The 15,365-nt window shown below is 38.8% G+C and overlaps 1 pseudogene; it reads left to right on the top strand.

Moving 5' to 3' along the window:
- The window catches only part of LOC133655900 (relaxin-3 receptor 1-like), a 79,026-nt pseudogene extending 69,863 nt beyond the window's left edge, over window positions 1-9,163 (top strand).
- Window positions 9,164-15,365: the final 6,202 nt, after the last annotated feature.

Genomic DNA, 15,365 nt, shown 5'->3' with positions numbered 1-15,365 from the left:
GATGCAACAACTATACATTTTGACTGCATGATTATAGCCTGAGTAATAAACAGTTTCATGATTATCATGCATTGATTAATTTCAAAACTAACAATGTATAAAATCACATAAGACATTATCTAAAGAGTGTGATGTGTTATTTATTAATGTTGGAAATAAATGTACCTTAATCAAATAACAAAATAAAAAATAATTTGAATGCACATAATTCCATCTAATTATGGTATAGCTTCTGAAGTTATGTTAGTATTTTACACCTTGCTGTAGGAAACTTGCAAGATTTAGGCCAAAATCTAACGTTAAATGGTCACTAAAAGAAAGCCACTGACAGGAGTGCATGTTACTTTTTGTTTAGTGTGAACTGACTCAACGCTACTGATTATAAGTGACACCTTTATATTCAACTCAATTCTTCATGAAATAACTTGCCATTAACGTATAGCGATGTGCGATACCACTGATTTTCTTTCCGATCCGAAACCAGGTAAAATTGAGGCTGGTATCGCTGATACCGATCCGAAACACATACTTTATGGAAAGACACGTTAGATATAGAAGTTGTGTATTTTCAAATTATACCATATTTGCCTAAAACCAAAATGTAAGAAAAAAGTAAGAGCAAAAAATCATAACGTAATGAGAAAAAGCTGAACATTTTAAACTAACATATATACATGCACTTATATACATAGTATATACATATACATATATACCGTATTTTTCGGAGTATAAGTCGCTCCGGAGTATAAGTCGCACCGGCCGAAAATGCACAATAAAGAAGGGAAAAAACGTATATAAGTCGCACTGGAGTATAAGTCACATTTTCTGGGGAAATGTATTTGATAAAACCCAACACCAAGAATAGACATTTGAAAGGCAATTTAAAATAAATTAAGAGTAGTGAACAACAGGCTGAATAAGTGTACGTTATATGACACATAAATAACCAACTGAGAACGTGCCTGGTATGTTAACGTAACATATTATGCTAAGAATCATTCAAATAACTATAACATATAGAACATGCTATACGTTTACACAACAATATGTCACTCCTAATCGCTAAATCCCATGAAATCTTATACGTCTAGTCTCTTACCTGAATAAGTGCTGTAGTGAATGTGAGTGAGTGTGAGTGAATGAATAATACTATTTGATATTTTACGGTAATGTGTTAATAATTTCACACATAAGTCGCTCCTGAGTATAAGTCGCACCCCCGGCCAAACTATGAAAAAAACTGCGACTTATAGTCCGAAAAATACGGTACATAGTATATACATGCACATATATACATATACATAGGTACATGTACACTTATAGATATGTACATGTACATATATACATGCATGTACACATATAGATATGTACATGTACATATATACATGCATGTACATACATACATACATACATGTACATGCATACATACATACATACATACACATACATACATAAATACATACATACAATATACATATATACATAAATGTAAATCTATACATGTACTTATACATGCATGTAAATATATACATGTACATGGATTTATGCATGTACATGTATACATGCATGTACATATACATGCATGTACATGCATGTATATGTACATGCCTTTATATATGTACATATCATGTACATATATACATGTACATGCATTTACATGTACATGTATATATGTACATGCATGTACATATATACATGTACATGCATGTACATGCATTTACATATACATGCATGTACATGTATACATGTACATGCATGTACATATACATGCATGTACATATATACATGCATAAATGCATGCACATACATACATGTACATATATAGTTTTATAATACACCTCACGGTGCAACCTGGACACATCATCGGTGATTCTCCCGGGGTCATAGGGTGTTTCGGGACTTAATCAAACACCCTCACCCGGGCGACCCAGCTGAGGTTGATCAGTCCCTCGACTTGTGTCCAGGTAGCGCTCTACGCCACGCGTCCCCCCTCCGACGGTCTGCCCTGGGGCTGCGCCGGTAGTGCTTGGAGGTTCTGGGCACTGTGGGGAGTGTCTGGGCCTGGATCCTCCTCCGTCTCATCAGGTGCCGTACGAGGTACTGGCACTGTGCGTTGCACCACGGGTTTCCCTAGGCAGCCTATCTTGGTCTGATGTATCTTCAGGGTTTTTCGTAGCGCTGTATGGGTGCTCCCTTGCGAGAGCTGCAGCTTGGGATGCTACCTCTCCCTGCCCCGGTTGCCGTCTTTCCAGGCTGTCAACTGTCTCTCCAGTTGTCACCACTCTTTCGGGGTTGTCATCCAGCCTCTTCCTGGAAGTCAATGGCGATGCCATACTAGAAATGTTTTATAATACACCTCACTGTGTATTATAAAATAATACACCGTGAAATATAATGTACATATAAACATATATGTTTATATGTGCATGTACATATATACATGTACACATACATACATGCATGCATGCACATACATACATGCATGCACATACATGCATGCACATACATACATGCATGCACATACATGCATGCACATACATGCACGCATGCATGCACATGCATGCACATACATGCATATACATACATGCATGCACGCACGTACATGCATGCACGTACATATATACATACATGCATGCATGCACGTACATATATACATACATGCATGTACGTACGTGCATGCATGTACGTACGTACGTACATGCATGCACGTACATATATACATGCATGCATGTACGTATATACATACATACATGCATGCATGTACATATATACATACATGCATGCATGTATGTATATATATACACTACAGTTCAAAAATTTGGGGTCACATTGAAATGTCCTTATTCTTTAAGGAAAAGCACTGTACTTTTCAATAAAGATAACATTAAACTAGCCTTAACTTTAAAGAAATACACTCTATACATTGCTAATGTGGTAAATGACTATTCTAGCTGCAAATGTCTGGTTTTTGGTGCAATATCTACATAGGTGTATAGAGGCCCATTTCCAGCAACTATCACTCCAGTGTTCTAATGGTACAATGTGCTCATTGGCTCAGAAAGCTAATTGATGATTAGAAAACCCTTGTGCAATCATGTTCACACATCTGAAAACAGTTTAGCTCGTTACAGAAGCTACAAAACTAACCTTCCTTTTCCTTTTCTGGAGCATCACATTTGTGGGGTCAATTAAACGCTCAAAATGGCCAGAAAAAGAGAACTTTCATCTGAAACTCGACAGTCTATTCTTGTTCTTAGAAATGAAGGCTATTCCACAAAATTGTTTGGGTGACCCCAAACTTTTGAACGGTAGTGTACATGCATGCATGTACATATATACATACTACATGCATGCATGTACATATATACATACTACATGCATGCATGTACATATATACATACTACATGCATGTACATGTATACATACATGCATGCATGTACATGTATACATACATGCATGCATGTACATGTATACATGCATGCATGCATGTACATGTATACATGCATGCATGCATGTACATATATACATGCATGCATGCATGTACATATATACATGCATGCATGCATGTACATATATACATGCATGCATGCATGTACATATATACATGCATGCATGCATGTACATATATACATGCATGCATGCATGTACATATATACATGCATGCATGCATGTACATATATACATGCGTGTATATATGCACATGCCTTTATATATGTACATGCACGTACGTGTACATGCATGTACATGCACGTACGTGTACATGCATGTACATGCACGTACGTGTACATGCATGTACATGCACGTACGTGTATATGCATGTACATGCACGTACGTGTACATGCATGTACATGCACGTACGTGTACATGCATGTACATGCACGTACGTGTACATGCATGTACATGCACGTACGTGTACATGCATGTACATGCACGTACGTGTACATGCATGTACATGCACGTACGTGTACATGCATGTACATGCACGTACGTGTACATGCATGTACATGCACGTACGTGTACATGCATGTACATGCACGTACGTGTACATGCATGTACATGCACGTACGTGTACATACATGTACATGCACGTACGTGTACATACATGTACATGCGCATGCATACATACATGCCTGCATGCGCATGCATACATACATGCATGCATACGTGCATGCATACATACATGCATGCATACGTGCATGCATACATACATGCATGCATGTACATATATACATACTACATGCATGCATGTACATATATACATACTACATGCATGCATGTACATGTATACATACATGCATGCATGTACATGTATACATGCATGCATGCATGTACATGTATACATGCATGCATGCATGTACATGTATACATGCATGCATGCATGTACATGTATACATGCATGCATGCATGTACATGTATACATGCATGCATGCATGTACATGTATACATGCATGCATGCATGTACATATATACATGCATGCATGCATGTACATATATACATGCGTGTATATATGCACATGCCTTTATATATGTACACGCACGTACGTGTACATGCATGTACACGCACGTACGTGTACATGCATGTACACGCACGTACGTGTACATGCATGTACACGCACGTACGTGTACATGCATGTACACGCACGTACGTGTACATGCATGTACATGCACACGTACGTGTACATGCATGTACATGCACACGTACGTGTACATGCATGTACATGCACACGTACGTGTACATGCATGTACATGCACGTACGTGTACATGCATGTACATGCACGTACGTGTACATGCATGTACATGCACGTACGTGTACATGCATGTACATGCACGTACGTGTACATGCATGTACATGCACGTACGTGTACATGCATGTACATGCACGTACGTGTACATGCATGTACATGCACGTACGTGAAAATGCATGTACATGCACGTACATACATACATGCATGCATGCGTGTGCATGCATACATACATGCATGTGTGTGCATGCATACATACATGCATGCATACGTGCATGCATACATACATGCATGCATACGTGCATGCATACATACATGCATGCATACGTGCATGCATACATACATGCATGCATACGTGCATGCATACATACATGCATGCATGTGCATGCATACATACATGCATGCATGTGCATGCATACATACATGCATGCATGTGCATGCATACATACATGTGCATGCATGTGCATGCATACATACATGTGCATGCATACATACATGCATGCATGTGCATGCATACATACATGCATGCATGTGCATGCATACATACATGTGCATGCATGTGCATGCATACATACATGTGCATGCATGTGCATGCATACATACATGTGCATGCATACATACATGCATGCATGTGCATGCATACATACATGTGCATGCATGTGCATGCATACATACATGTGCATGCATGTGCATGCATACATACATGTGCATGCATACATACATGCATGCATGTGCATGCATACATACATGCATGCATGTGCATGCATACATACAAGCATGCATGCATGTGCATGCATACATGCATGCATACATACATACATACATGCATGTACATGTATGTACATATGTACATGCATGCATGTATGTTTATACATACATGCATGCATGTACATACATGCATGCATGTACATACATGCATGCATGTACATATATACATACATGCATGCATGTACATATATACATACATGCATGCATGTACATATATACATACATGCATGCATGTACATATATACATACATGTACATATATACATATACATCCCATGTATATATGTACGTGCATGTACATGCATGTACATGCCTTTATATATGTACATGCATGTACATGCCTTTATATATGTACATGCATGTACATGTATACATGTACATGCATGTTCATGTATACATGGACATGCATGTACATGTATACATGCATGTACATGCATACATGCATGGACATGCATGTACATGTATACATGCATGTACATGTATACATGCATGTACATGTATACATGCATGTACATGTATACATGCATGTACATGTATACATGCATGTACATGTAAACATGAACGTACATGCATGTACATATATACATACATGAATATATGTACGTGTACACATGCATGTATATATGTACATCTATACATGCATGTATATACGTACATGCATGTACATATATACATACATGAATATATGTATGTGTACATATGTGCATGTATATATATATACATGCATGTGCATGTATACATGCACATGCATGTGCATATATACTGTACATGCATGCACATGCATGTACATGTATACATGCACATGCATGCACATGCATGTACATGTATACATGCACATGCATGTACACATACATAAATGCATGTACATATATACACGTACATGTACATATATACACGTACATGTACATATATACACGTACATGCATGTACATATATACACGTACATGCATGTACATATATACACGTACATGCATGTACACACACGTACATATATACATGTACACATGTGGCCATACAAATATACATATCCATACGTACATATACATACACATGTACATACTGCATACATAAACACATATACTGTATAAATATACACATACTGTATACATATACACATATACTGTATACATATACTTTATACATATATACATATACTGTATACAAATACACAATTACTATGCACGTACATATATACATACACACGTACACATATACATATACACGTACATATATACACATATACTGTATACATATACATGTACATATATACACATATACTGTATACATATACATGTACATATATACAGTACATATACACACATAGGTGGCGTGTTTTTGTCCCGCGCAAGTTGTGCTGAAAATAACCTACTGGCATAACGTCTGTCGATAGCAAGTAAGGTGGACTGAAACACTCGATATATAGTGGAACCTTTTGCCATTAAATATTTGATTAGATTTATGTAGCGTTTGTCTGAAAACAAAGCGCTTCACAGAGAACGGCCATTGTGTCTTGCCAAGGACACAATGGCCGTGACTAGGATGGCGGAGGTTGGAATCGAACCTGGAACCAACTTGAGTTGCTGGCACGGCAGCTCTACCATCTGAGCCACACCGTGGCTCCAAAGGGGTTAGGGGTAAGACGGGTTAAGCCTGGTTGTGACACTTGGTTACATGTCCAGGTTTTCTTTTTCCGCTGTAGAGCATGAACATGACGTGTTGAAGTACGTGATTTTGCGGTTCACCAGGATGGATATTTCAGCGCCCTACGACGTGACGAATCTTCTTTCAAGATGTAATTTGATTATCAGACTCTGCGGCCGACACTTGGCTCTAATTTGTTTATCTGACAAGACTAATGTAATTACACCTCAACTCCACTGCCTATTACGCAATCACAATTTCCTCTTGTCCTGGCGAGGACCGATGGCCGTCACCAACTCCCTTCTTTGATCCATGGCAGGCACGACATGTCCAACGGCGACTTCGAGAGACTGGAGCTGCTGCGACATATCCTGAATGTTTGCAGCGAGGAGCCGTCCTGCAACGCCTCACAGCTGCTGCTGCTGCACAACATCAGCTCCCACCCGGGACTGCAGCTGGCGGGCGACGGGTCCCCCTGGCTGAGGGTCCTGATCTCTGTGGTCTACTTCCTGGTGGCCACAGCCGGCGTGGTGGGCAACGTGTTGGTGATGTTCCTGCTCTACTCCACCCGCACCGTCACCAGCGGCACCGTCAATTTCTTTGTCTTCAACCTGGCTCTGGCCCACCTGCTCTTCTCGCTGGCCTTGCCCTTCTGGGCCGTGGACACGGCGCTGGACTACAGCTGGCCCTTCGGCAAGGGCGCGTGCAAGGCGGTGTCCTTGCTCACCGGCCTCAACGTGTTCGCCACTTGCTTTTTCCTGACCGCCATGAGCTTGACCCGCTACTGCTACGTGGCCACGGCGCTCAAGCCCGGCGCGTCCCTGTGCACCCGCCCCTGCACCTCCCCCGTGGTCACCGCCTTCATCTGGGCCGGGGCTCTCATCGCGGCGGCGCCAAGAGGCATGTTTGCGGACCTGGGCCGCGTGGACATTAGCAACGACACCGCCTGCCTGCTCCGTTTCCCAGACGGTACGTCCTGGCTGGGGATAAACCAGCTCCTCCGCTTGGTCCTGGGGTTCCTGCTGCCCTACGCCACCATCATCCTCTCCTACCTGCTCCTGCTGCGCTTCCTGTGCCGCCACAAACTGAAGGGCGGCAACTCTCGCCGGAAGGCCGACGTCTCAAAGTCGGTGGCGGTGGTGGTCCTGTCCTTCTGCGCCTGCTGGTTCCCGTACAACATCCTGACGCTGTGGAGCGTCCTCATCCATCTGGACGTGGTGGACATCAGCCCCTCCTTCTACGCGGCGCAGACCTACTTCTTCCCGCTGGCCAACTGCTTGGCGTTCACCAGCAGCTGCTTCAACCCCGTCATCTACTGCCTGGTGCGCAAGGAGTACCGGGCGGCTCTTCGCAACGTCTTCTTCAAGCTGAGTCTGGCCGTCGTGTCCAAGATGCCCTACGCCGCCAACGAGGGGTCGGAACCAGCCGGACAACTGTCCATTCCTCTCAACAACGTGCCAAGTCGGACCAGCCAGTCGGACTCCAGAGATACGCGCCGCTGTCAACGCTCCCCACGGTCGTCTCAAACGTATAAAAATGTTTTAAAACGAGTTCTTTAAGACATTTAACACAAACGCACTAATTCCAACCACTGTGCCGCAACACAATCAGGTGTTCACTTAATTGGTCATGTAATCATGATTTACTTTAGCCCCCTGAGAGCCATCGTCCACCACAGTGGACATTTGTGTTTTGAATATCATGGCTATTTTTTCCGCAATTTGTAACCGTAGACATTTGTTTTTAGTCCATTTCTTTAATCAGGGTTGTGCGTTTTGGGGGAAAATAGCATTGAATTGTGAAACTTAGATGTCCACCACAGTGGACATTTGTGTTTTGAATAACATGGCTAGTTTTTCCACAATTTGTAACCGTAAACATTTGTTTTTAGTCCATTTCATTAGTCATTTGTTATATAAAACGCAGACGTCCACTGCAGTGGACTTTTGTGTTTTGAATAACAACAGTAGACGTTTGTTTTTAGTCCATTTCTTTAGTCAGGGTTGCACATTTTTGGGTAAAATAGCATTGGATTGTAAAACTTTGATGTCCACTGCAGTGGTCATCAAAGTTTTGAACAACATAGCTATTTTTCCCGCAATGTGTAACCATAGACATTTGTTTTTTGTATATTTCTTTTGTCAGAGTTATGATTTTTTTGGGGGGTTGGGGGGGTAGCTTTGTTATATGAAACGCAGACGTCCACTGCAGTGGACTTTTGTGTTTTGAATAACAGTAGACATGTGTTTTTAGTCCATTTCTTTAGTCAGGGTTGCATATTTTAGTGGAAAATAGCATTGGATTGTAAAACTTTGATGTCCACTGCAGTGGACTTTGTATTTTGAATAACATGGCTATTATTTCCGCAATTTGTAACCGTAGACATTTGTTTTTAGTCCATTTCTTTATTTAGGGTTACACATTTTGGGGGGAAACTTGCATTATTATATGAAATGCAGATGTCCTCTGCAGTGGACTTTTGTGTTTTGAATAACAGTAGAAATGTGTTTTTAGTCCATTTCTTTAGTCAGGGTTGCACATTTTAGTGGAAAATAGAATTACATTGTAAAACATTGATGTTGTGCAGTGGACATTTGTGTTGTGAATAACATGGCTATTTTTTCTGCAATTTGTAACCGTATACATTTGTTTTTAGTCCATTTCTTAAGTCATTTTGGGGGGGAAATTGCATTGTTATATAAAAGGCAGATGTCCACTGCAGTGGACATTTGTGTTTTGAATAACATGGCTATTTTTTCCGCAATTTGTAACCGTAGACATTTGTTTTTAGTCCATTTCTTTAGTCAGGGTTACGCGTTTTTGGGGGAAACTTGCATTGTTATATAAAATGCAGATGTCCACTGCAGTGGACTTTAGTGTTTTGAATAACAGTAGAAATGTGTTCTTAGTCCATTTCTTTAGTCAGGGTTGCACATTTTAGTGGAAAATAGAATTGGATTGTAAAACTTTGATGTCCACTGCAGTGGACTTTTGTGTTTTGAATAACATGGCTATTTTTTCCGCAATTTGTAACCGTAAACATTTGTTTTAAGACCATTTATTTAGTCATTTTGGGGGGGAAATTGCATTGTTATATAAAAGGCAGATGTCCACTGCAGTGGACATTTGTGTTTTGAATAACAACAGCAGAAATTTGTTTTTAGTCCATTTCTTTAGTCAGGGTTGCACATTTTTGGGGAAAATAGAATTGGATTGGAAAACGTTGATGATGTCCACTGCAGTGGACTTCTGTGTTTTGAATAACATGGCTATTTTTTCCGCTATTTGTAACCGTAGACATTTGTTTTTAGTCCATTTCTTTAGTTAGGGTTACGCATTTTGGGGGGAAAATAGCATTGTTATATAAAAGGCAGATGTCCACTGCAGTGGACTTTTGTGTTTTGAATAACAGCAGAAATGTGTTTTTAGTCCATTTCTTTAGTCAGGGTTGCACATTTTTGGGGAAAATAGCATAGGATTGGAAAACGTTGATGATGTCCACTGCAGTGGACTTCTGTGTTTTGAATAACATGGCTATTTTTTCCGCTATTTGTAACCGTAAATATTTGTTTTTAGTCCATTTCTCTAGTTAGGGTTACGCATTTTGGGGGGAAAATAGCATTGTTTTATAAAAGGCAGATGTCCACTGCAGAGGATTTTTGTGTTTTGAAAAATAACAGTAGAAATGTGTTTTTAGTCCATTTCTTTAGTTAGGGTTGCACATTTTTGGGGAAAATACAATTGGATTGTAAAACATTGATGTTGTGCAGTGGACATTTGTGTTTTGAATAACATAGCTATTTTTTCCGCAATTTGTAAACGTAGACATTTGTTTTTAATCTCCATTTATTCAGTCATTTTGGGGGGGAAATTGCATTGTTATATAAAAAGCAGATGTCCACTGCAGTGGACTTGTGTTTTGAATAACATAGCTATTTTTTCCGCAATTTGTAACGGTTTGTTCCGCAATTTGTAGCGGTTTTTAGTCCATTTATTTTGTCAGAGTCTCACATTTGGCAAAAAAAGATAGAGCCTTGTTATGCAACATTCATATTTTCAATAACACAAGTTCTAATAGTGTAAATTTGTTTTTGGTCTATTTTTTTGTCACAGTTCCACATTCTGGGTGGAAAATATCCCTGAAAATATCCCAAAACTTAGATGTCTATTGCAGTGGACATGTGTTTTAAATAACAGCTATTTTTTCCGCAATTTGTAACCGTAGACATTTGGTTTTTTTAATATTTCTTTTGTCAGAGTTATGCTTTTTTTGTTAAATGAAACGCAGATGTCCTCTGTGATGGACATTTGTGTTTTGAATAACAGTAGACATTAGTTTTTGGTACATTTCTTTAGTCAGAGTTTCACATTTTGCAGAAAAAGATAGAGCCCTGTTAAATTCGTATTTTTAATAACACAAGTTCTAACGGTGTAAATTTGTTTTTGGTCCATTTTTTTGTCAGAGTTCCACATTTTGGGGGGGAAATAGCCCTGTTATGCAAGACTTAAATATCAACTGCAGTGGACACGTGTTTTAAATAACAGCTATTTTTTCCGCAATTTGTAACAGTGGAATTATGTGTTTTTAATGACACACATTGTGTGTTGTTGAAAACGCAAATGTCCACTGCAGTGGACATCTGCGGTATACTAGATGCTATTTCTCCCCCCTCCACAAAAATGTGTAACTCTGACGCATTGAATAGGCCAAAACAAATGTGTACGGTTACAAATTGTGGGAAAAATTGTAATTTTATTCAAAAAACAAATATAATTTTGTCATGTGTAACTCTGACAAAAGACATGGACTAAAACATGTCCACTAGTTACATGTTTTGGTAGGAAAATAGCCCTTTCATGCAAAAGTCAAATTTCCTGTGAGGTTTAAATGTATCGGCCTTTCCAAGATGTCCCAGGTTCTAAACCAAAGGCCGTGGGCTGAGCCAGGACAGGTGGTGCACTTTCATACGCACTTCCGACTACAACTTAGGTTTCTCAAAAAAAGCTCTTCTTCCCCACAGCCCATCCAAGGTTAACAAAAACAACTTTAAAGCTATAAACAAAACTAAGACTCAAGTGTTGCGTAAGAAGTGGTCAACAACTGGGGAAGTAGCCCTGTTATGCAAAATTCAAATGTCCACAGCAGTGGACATGTGTTGTGAATAACATTTATTTGGGGTGGACACCCCCATGTTAAATATACATAGGGGACATTTGACTTTTAAAAATACTATTTTTAATAATTTTCTTAGTCCGCTTTTTTTTGTAAGTTACATTTTTTGGTAGGAAAATAACACTTTTGTGCAAAATGTAACTGTCTTGTGAGGTGGACATTTGTGTTTTCAATAACAATTTGTAACAATTTCTTGGTCATTTTCCTTTGGGGGACAGTCTAGCCCTGCAAAACTCAAATGTCCACTCAAGTGGACACGAGATCCCAGGAGGAGATTGTTTGTTACAGCCTTACAGTTTTAGTGTGGTTATGACAATTTGTGCCTTTTAGACATACAATATGTAACATATCCAGGTTTTCTCTTTCCACCGACAGCTAAAATACTATTAAATATGAATATGGCGTGGTATACGTGGTATTGCAGTAACTAGGATAAACATGTGTTCTTGTGTTTAAAATGTTGCCATTTTGTTACCAGGCAAGTGTAGCCAACAAAGTCGCATTAATGCAGAGGACCAGCGTCCACTGTAGTGGACATTTGTGTTTTGAATATCACCGCTATGCAAAACTCAAATGTCCACTATTTGGATATTTGAGTTTTCAATAGCACACTTTGTAACAGTGGACAATAGTTGTTGGTTTATTTGTGTTAGAGCTACATATTTTAGGGGAAACAATCGGCATTTTATCCCTTTATTGTGTTTTCAATAAAACAATTTGTAACTGTGGAAATGTGTTTTATGATCTATTTGTTTTGTCAGAATAACTCATTTTTGGGAAAGAAACAGCCCTGTTATTTAAAACTCAAATGTCCACTGTTGTGTACTATATGTAATGTCCATTGCAGTGGACATTCGTGTTTCCAACAACACAGCTATTTTTCAGCAATTTATAACCGTGGACATTTATTTGTGTTTTCAATAATACAATTTGTAACCGTAGACATTTGTGTTTTGGTACATTTCTTTGGTCAGAATTACACGTTTGGGGAAAGAAACTGCCCTGTTATTGAAAACTCAAATGTCAACTTTATGTATGTATCCTTTCGAGAACCAGTGTCCACTACAGTGGACATTTGTGTTTTGAATAACACCATTTGAAATAGTGACCATTTGTTTTTGGACCATTCCTTTTGTCAGAATTACACATTTTTGGGGAAATAAATGACAATTTAAATGTCCACTGTAGTGTAGTATATGTAAAGTTCTCAAAATGTGTCTTTTGAACAACAGCTTTTTTTCCACAATTTATAACCGTGGACATTTGTGTTTTTGGTTCATTTCTTTTGTCAGAATTCAATGTTTGGGGAAAGAAACAGCCTTGTTATTAAAAACTTCAACTGCATGTATTAGCTGCTGAGAACCAGCGTCCAGCGGTGGACATTTAAATGTCCACCGCAGTGTTTTGAATAAGACAATTTATAAGAGTGATCATTTGTTTTTGGTCCATTCCTTTTGTCAGAATTACCAATTTTTGGAGAAAGAACCAGCCCTCTTATTGACACCTCTGTAGTGTAGTGCATGTAATGTCCATTGCAATGGACGTTTGTGTTTTGAATAACACGGCTATATATTTCTGCAATTTGGACATTTGTGTTTTCAGTGTAACAATGTAAGAGTGGCTATCTGTTTTTGGTGCATTTCTTTTGTCAGAATTAGTGTTGTCCCGATACCAATATTTTGGTACCGGTACCAAAATGTATTTCGATACTTTTCTAAATAAAGGGCACCACAAAAAATGTCTTTATCTGCTTTATTTTAGCTAAAAATCTTGCGGTACATTAAACATATGTTTCTTATTGCATGTTTGTCCTTAAATAAAATAGTGAACATACAAGACAACTTGTCTTTTAGTAGTAAGTAAATAAACAAAGGCTCCTAATTTAGCTGCTGACATATGCAGTAACATATTGTGTCATCGACACTTCTGTTAAAATGTAATAATCACTTATTCTTCTGTTTGATACTTTACATTAGTTTTGGATGATACCACAAATTTAGGTATCAATCCGATACCAAGTAGTTACAGGATCATACATTGGTCATATTCAAAGTCCTCATGTGTCCAGAGACATATTTCCTGAGTTTATAAACATAATATAAATTTTTTTTAAACAAAAAACGATTTTGTGATGCTAAAAATATTGATGTAATCATAGTAGTATCGACTATATACGCTCCTGTACTTGGTATCATTACAGTGGATGTTAGGTGTAGATCCATCAATGGCGTTTGTTTACATTTTGATGCCGGTGATCTACGGTGTGTAGTGAAGCATGTTTAGCTATTCCTCGTCCTGCAGGGATGATACTTGTAAGAAACCCACTTTATTTGTCGCCATGGAGACAAGGATTAGTGATTTAGAAGTAGCTACAACACTGCCGACTGCGGATGGACTTTAGCCTCTAGCTAACTAACCATGTCTTAAAGCACCTCTTCTTGAGGGCGTTTCAGTGATATAACTTCATTTTTATCGTTAGTTTTTAAGCCAAAATGTGTTGGTTCTCCTTTTTCTGTCTACACACTGTGTCTGTTTGTAAGTACTCTGTTATTGTGCGCTGCCCAACAGGCAAATGTCATGACGTGACGACGACAGGGTGGAGGACCGGTACGTTTTAGAGGCGGTATAGCACCGAATAGGATTCATTAGTATCGCGGTACTATACCAATACAACCCTAGTCAGGATTACACATATTTGAGGAAAGAAACAGCCATGTTATGACAACGCAAATTTCCACTGTAGTGTAATTTGTGAGAACCAGTGTACACTGTGTTTAAAAATGTGTAAGTGCAATATGTAAGTGGAACTTTGTATTTGGTTACTTCTTTTGTCAAAATTGCACATTATGTGTGGAAAAAGTAGCCCTCCTATGTTTTAGACATTTGTGTTTTGACTAGAGATGTCCGATAATATCGGCCTGCCGATATTATCAGCCAATAAATGCTTTAAAATGTTATATTAAAATTATCGGTATTGTTTTTTTTATTATCGGTATCGGTTTTTATTTTATTTTTTTTGTTTTATTAAATCAACATAAAAA

Source organism: Entelurus aequoreus, linkage group LG08 (genome assembly GCF_033978785.1).
Source record: "Entelurus aequoreus isolate RoL-2023_Sb linkage group LG08, RoL_Eaeq_v1.1, whole genome shotgun sequence".
Classification (NCBI taxonomy): domain Eukaryota; kingdom Metazoa; phylum Chordata; class Actinopteri; order Syngnathiformes; family Syngnathidae; genus Entelurus; species Entelurus aequoreus.
The sequence above is the reverse complement of the archived record's forward strand: the minus strand, read 5'-3'. Positions and strand labels throughout refer to the sequence as shown.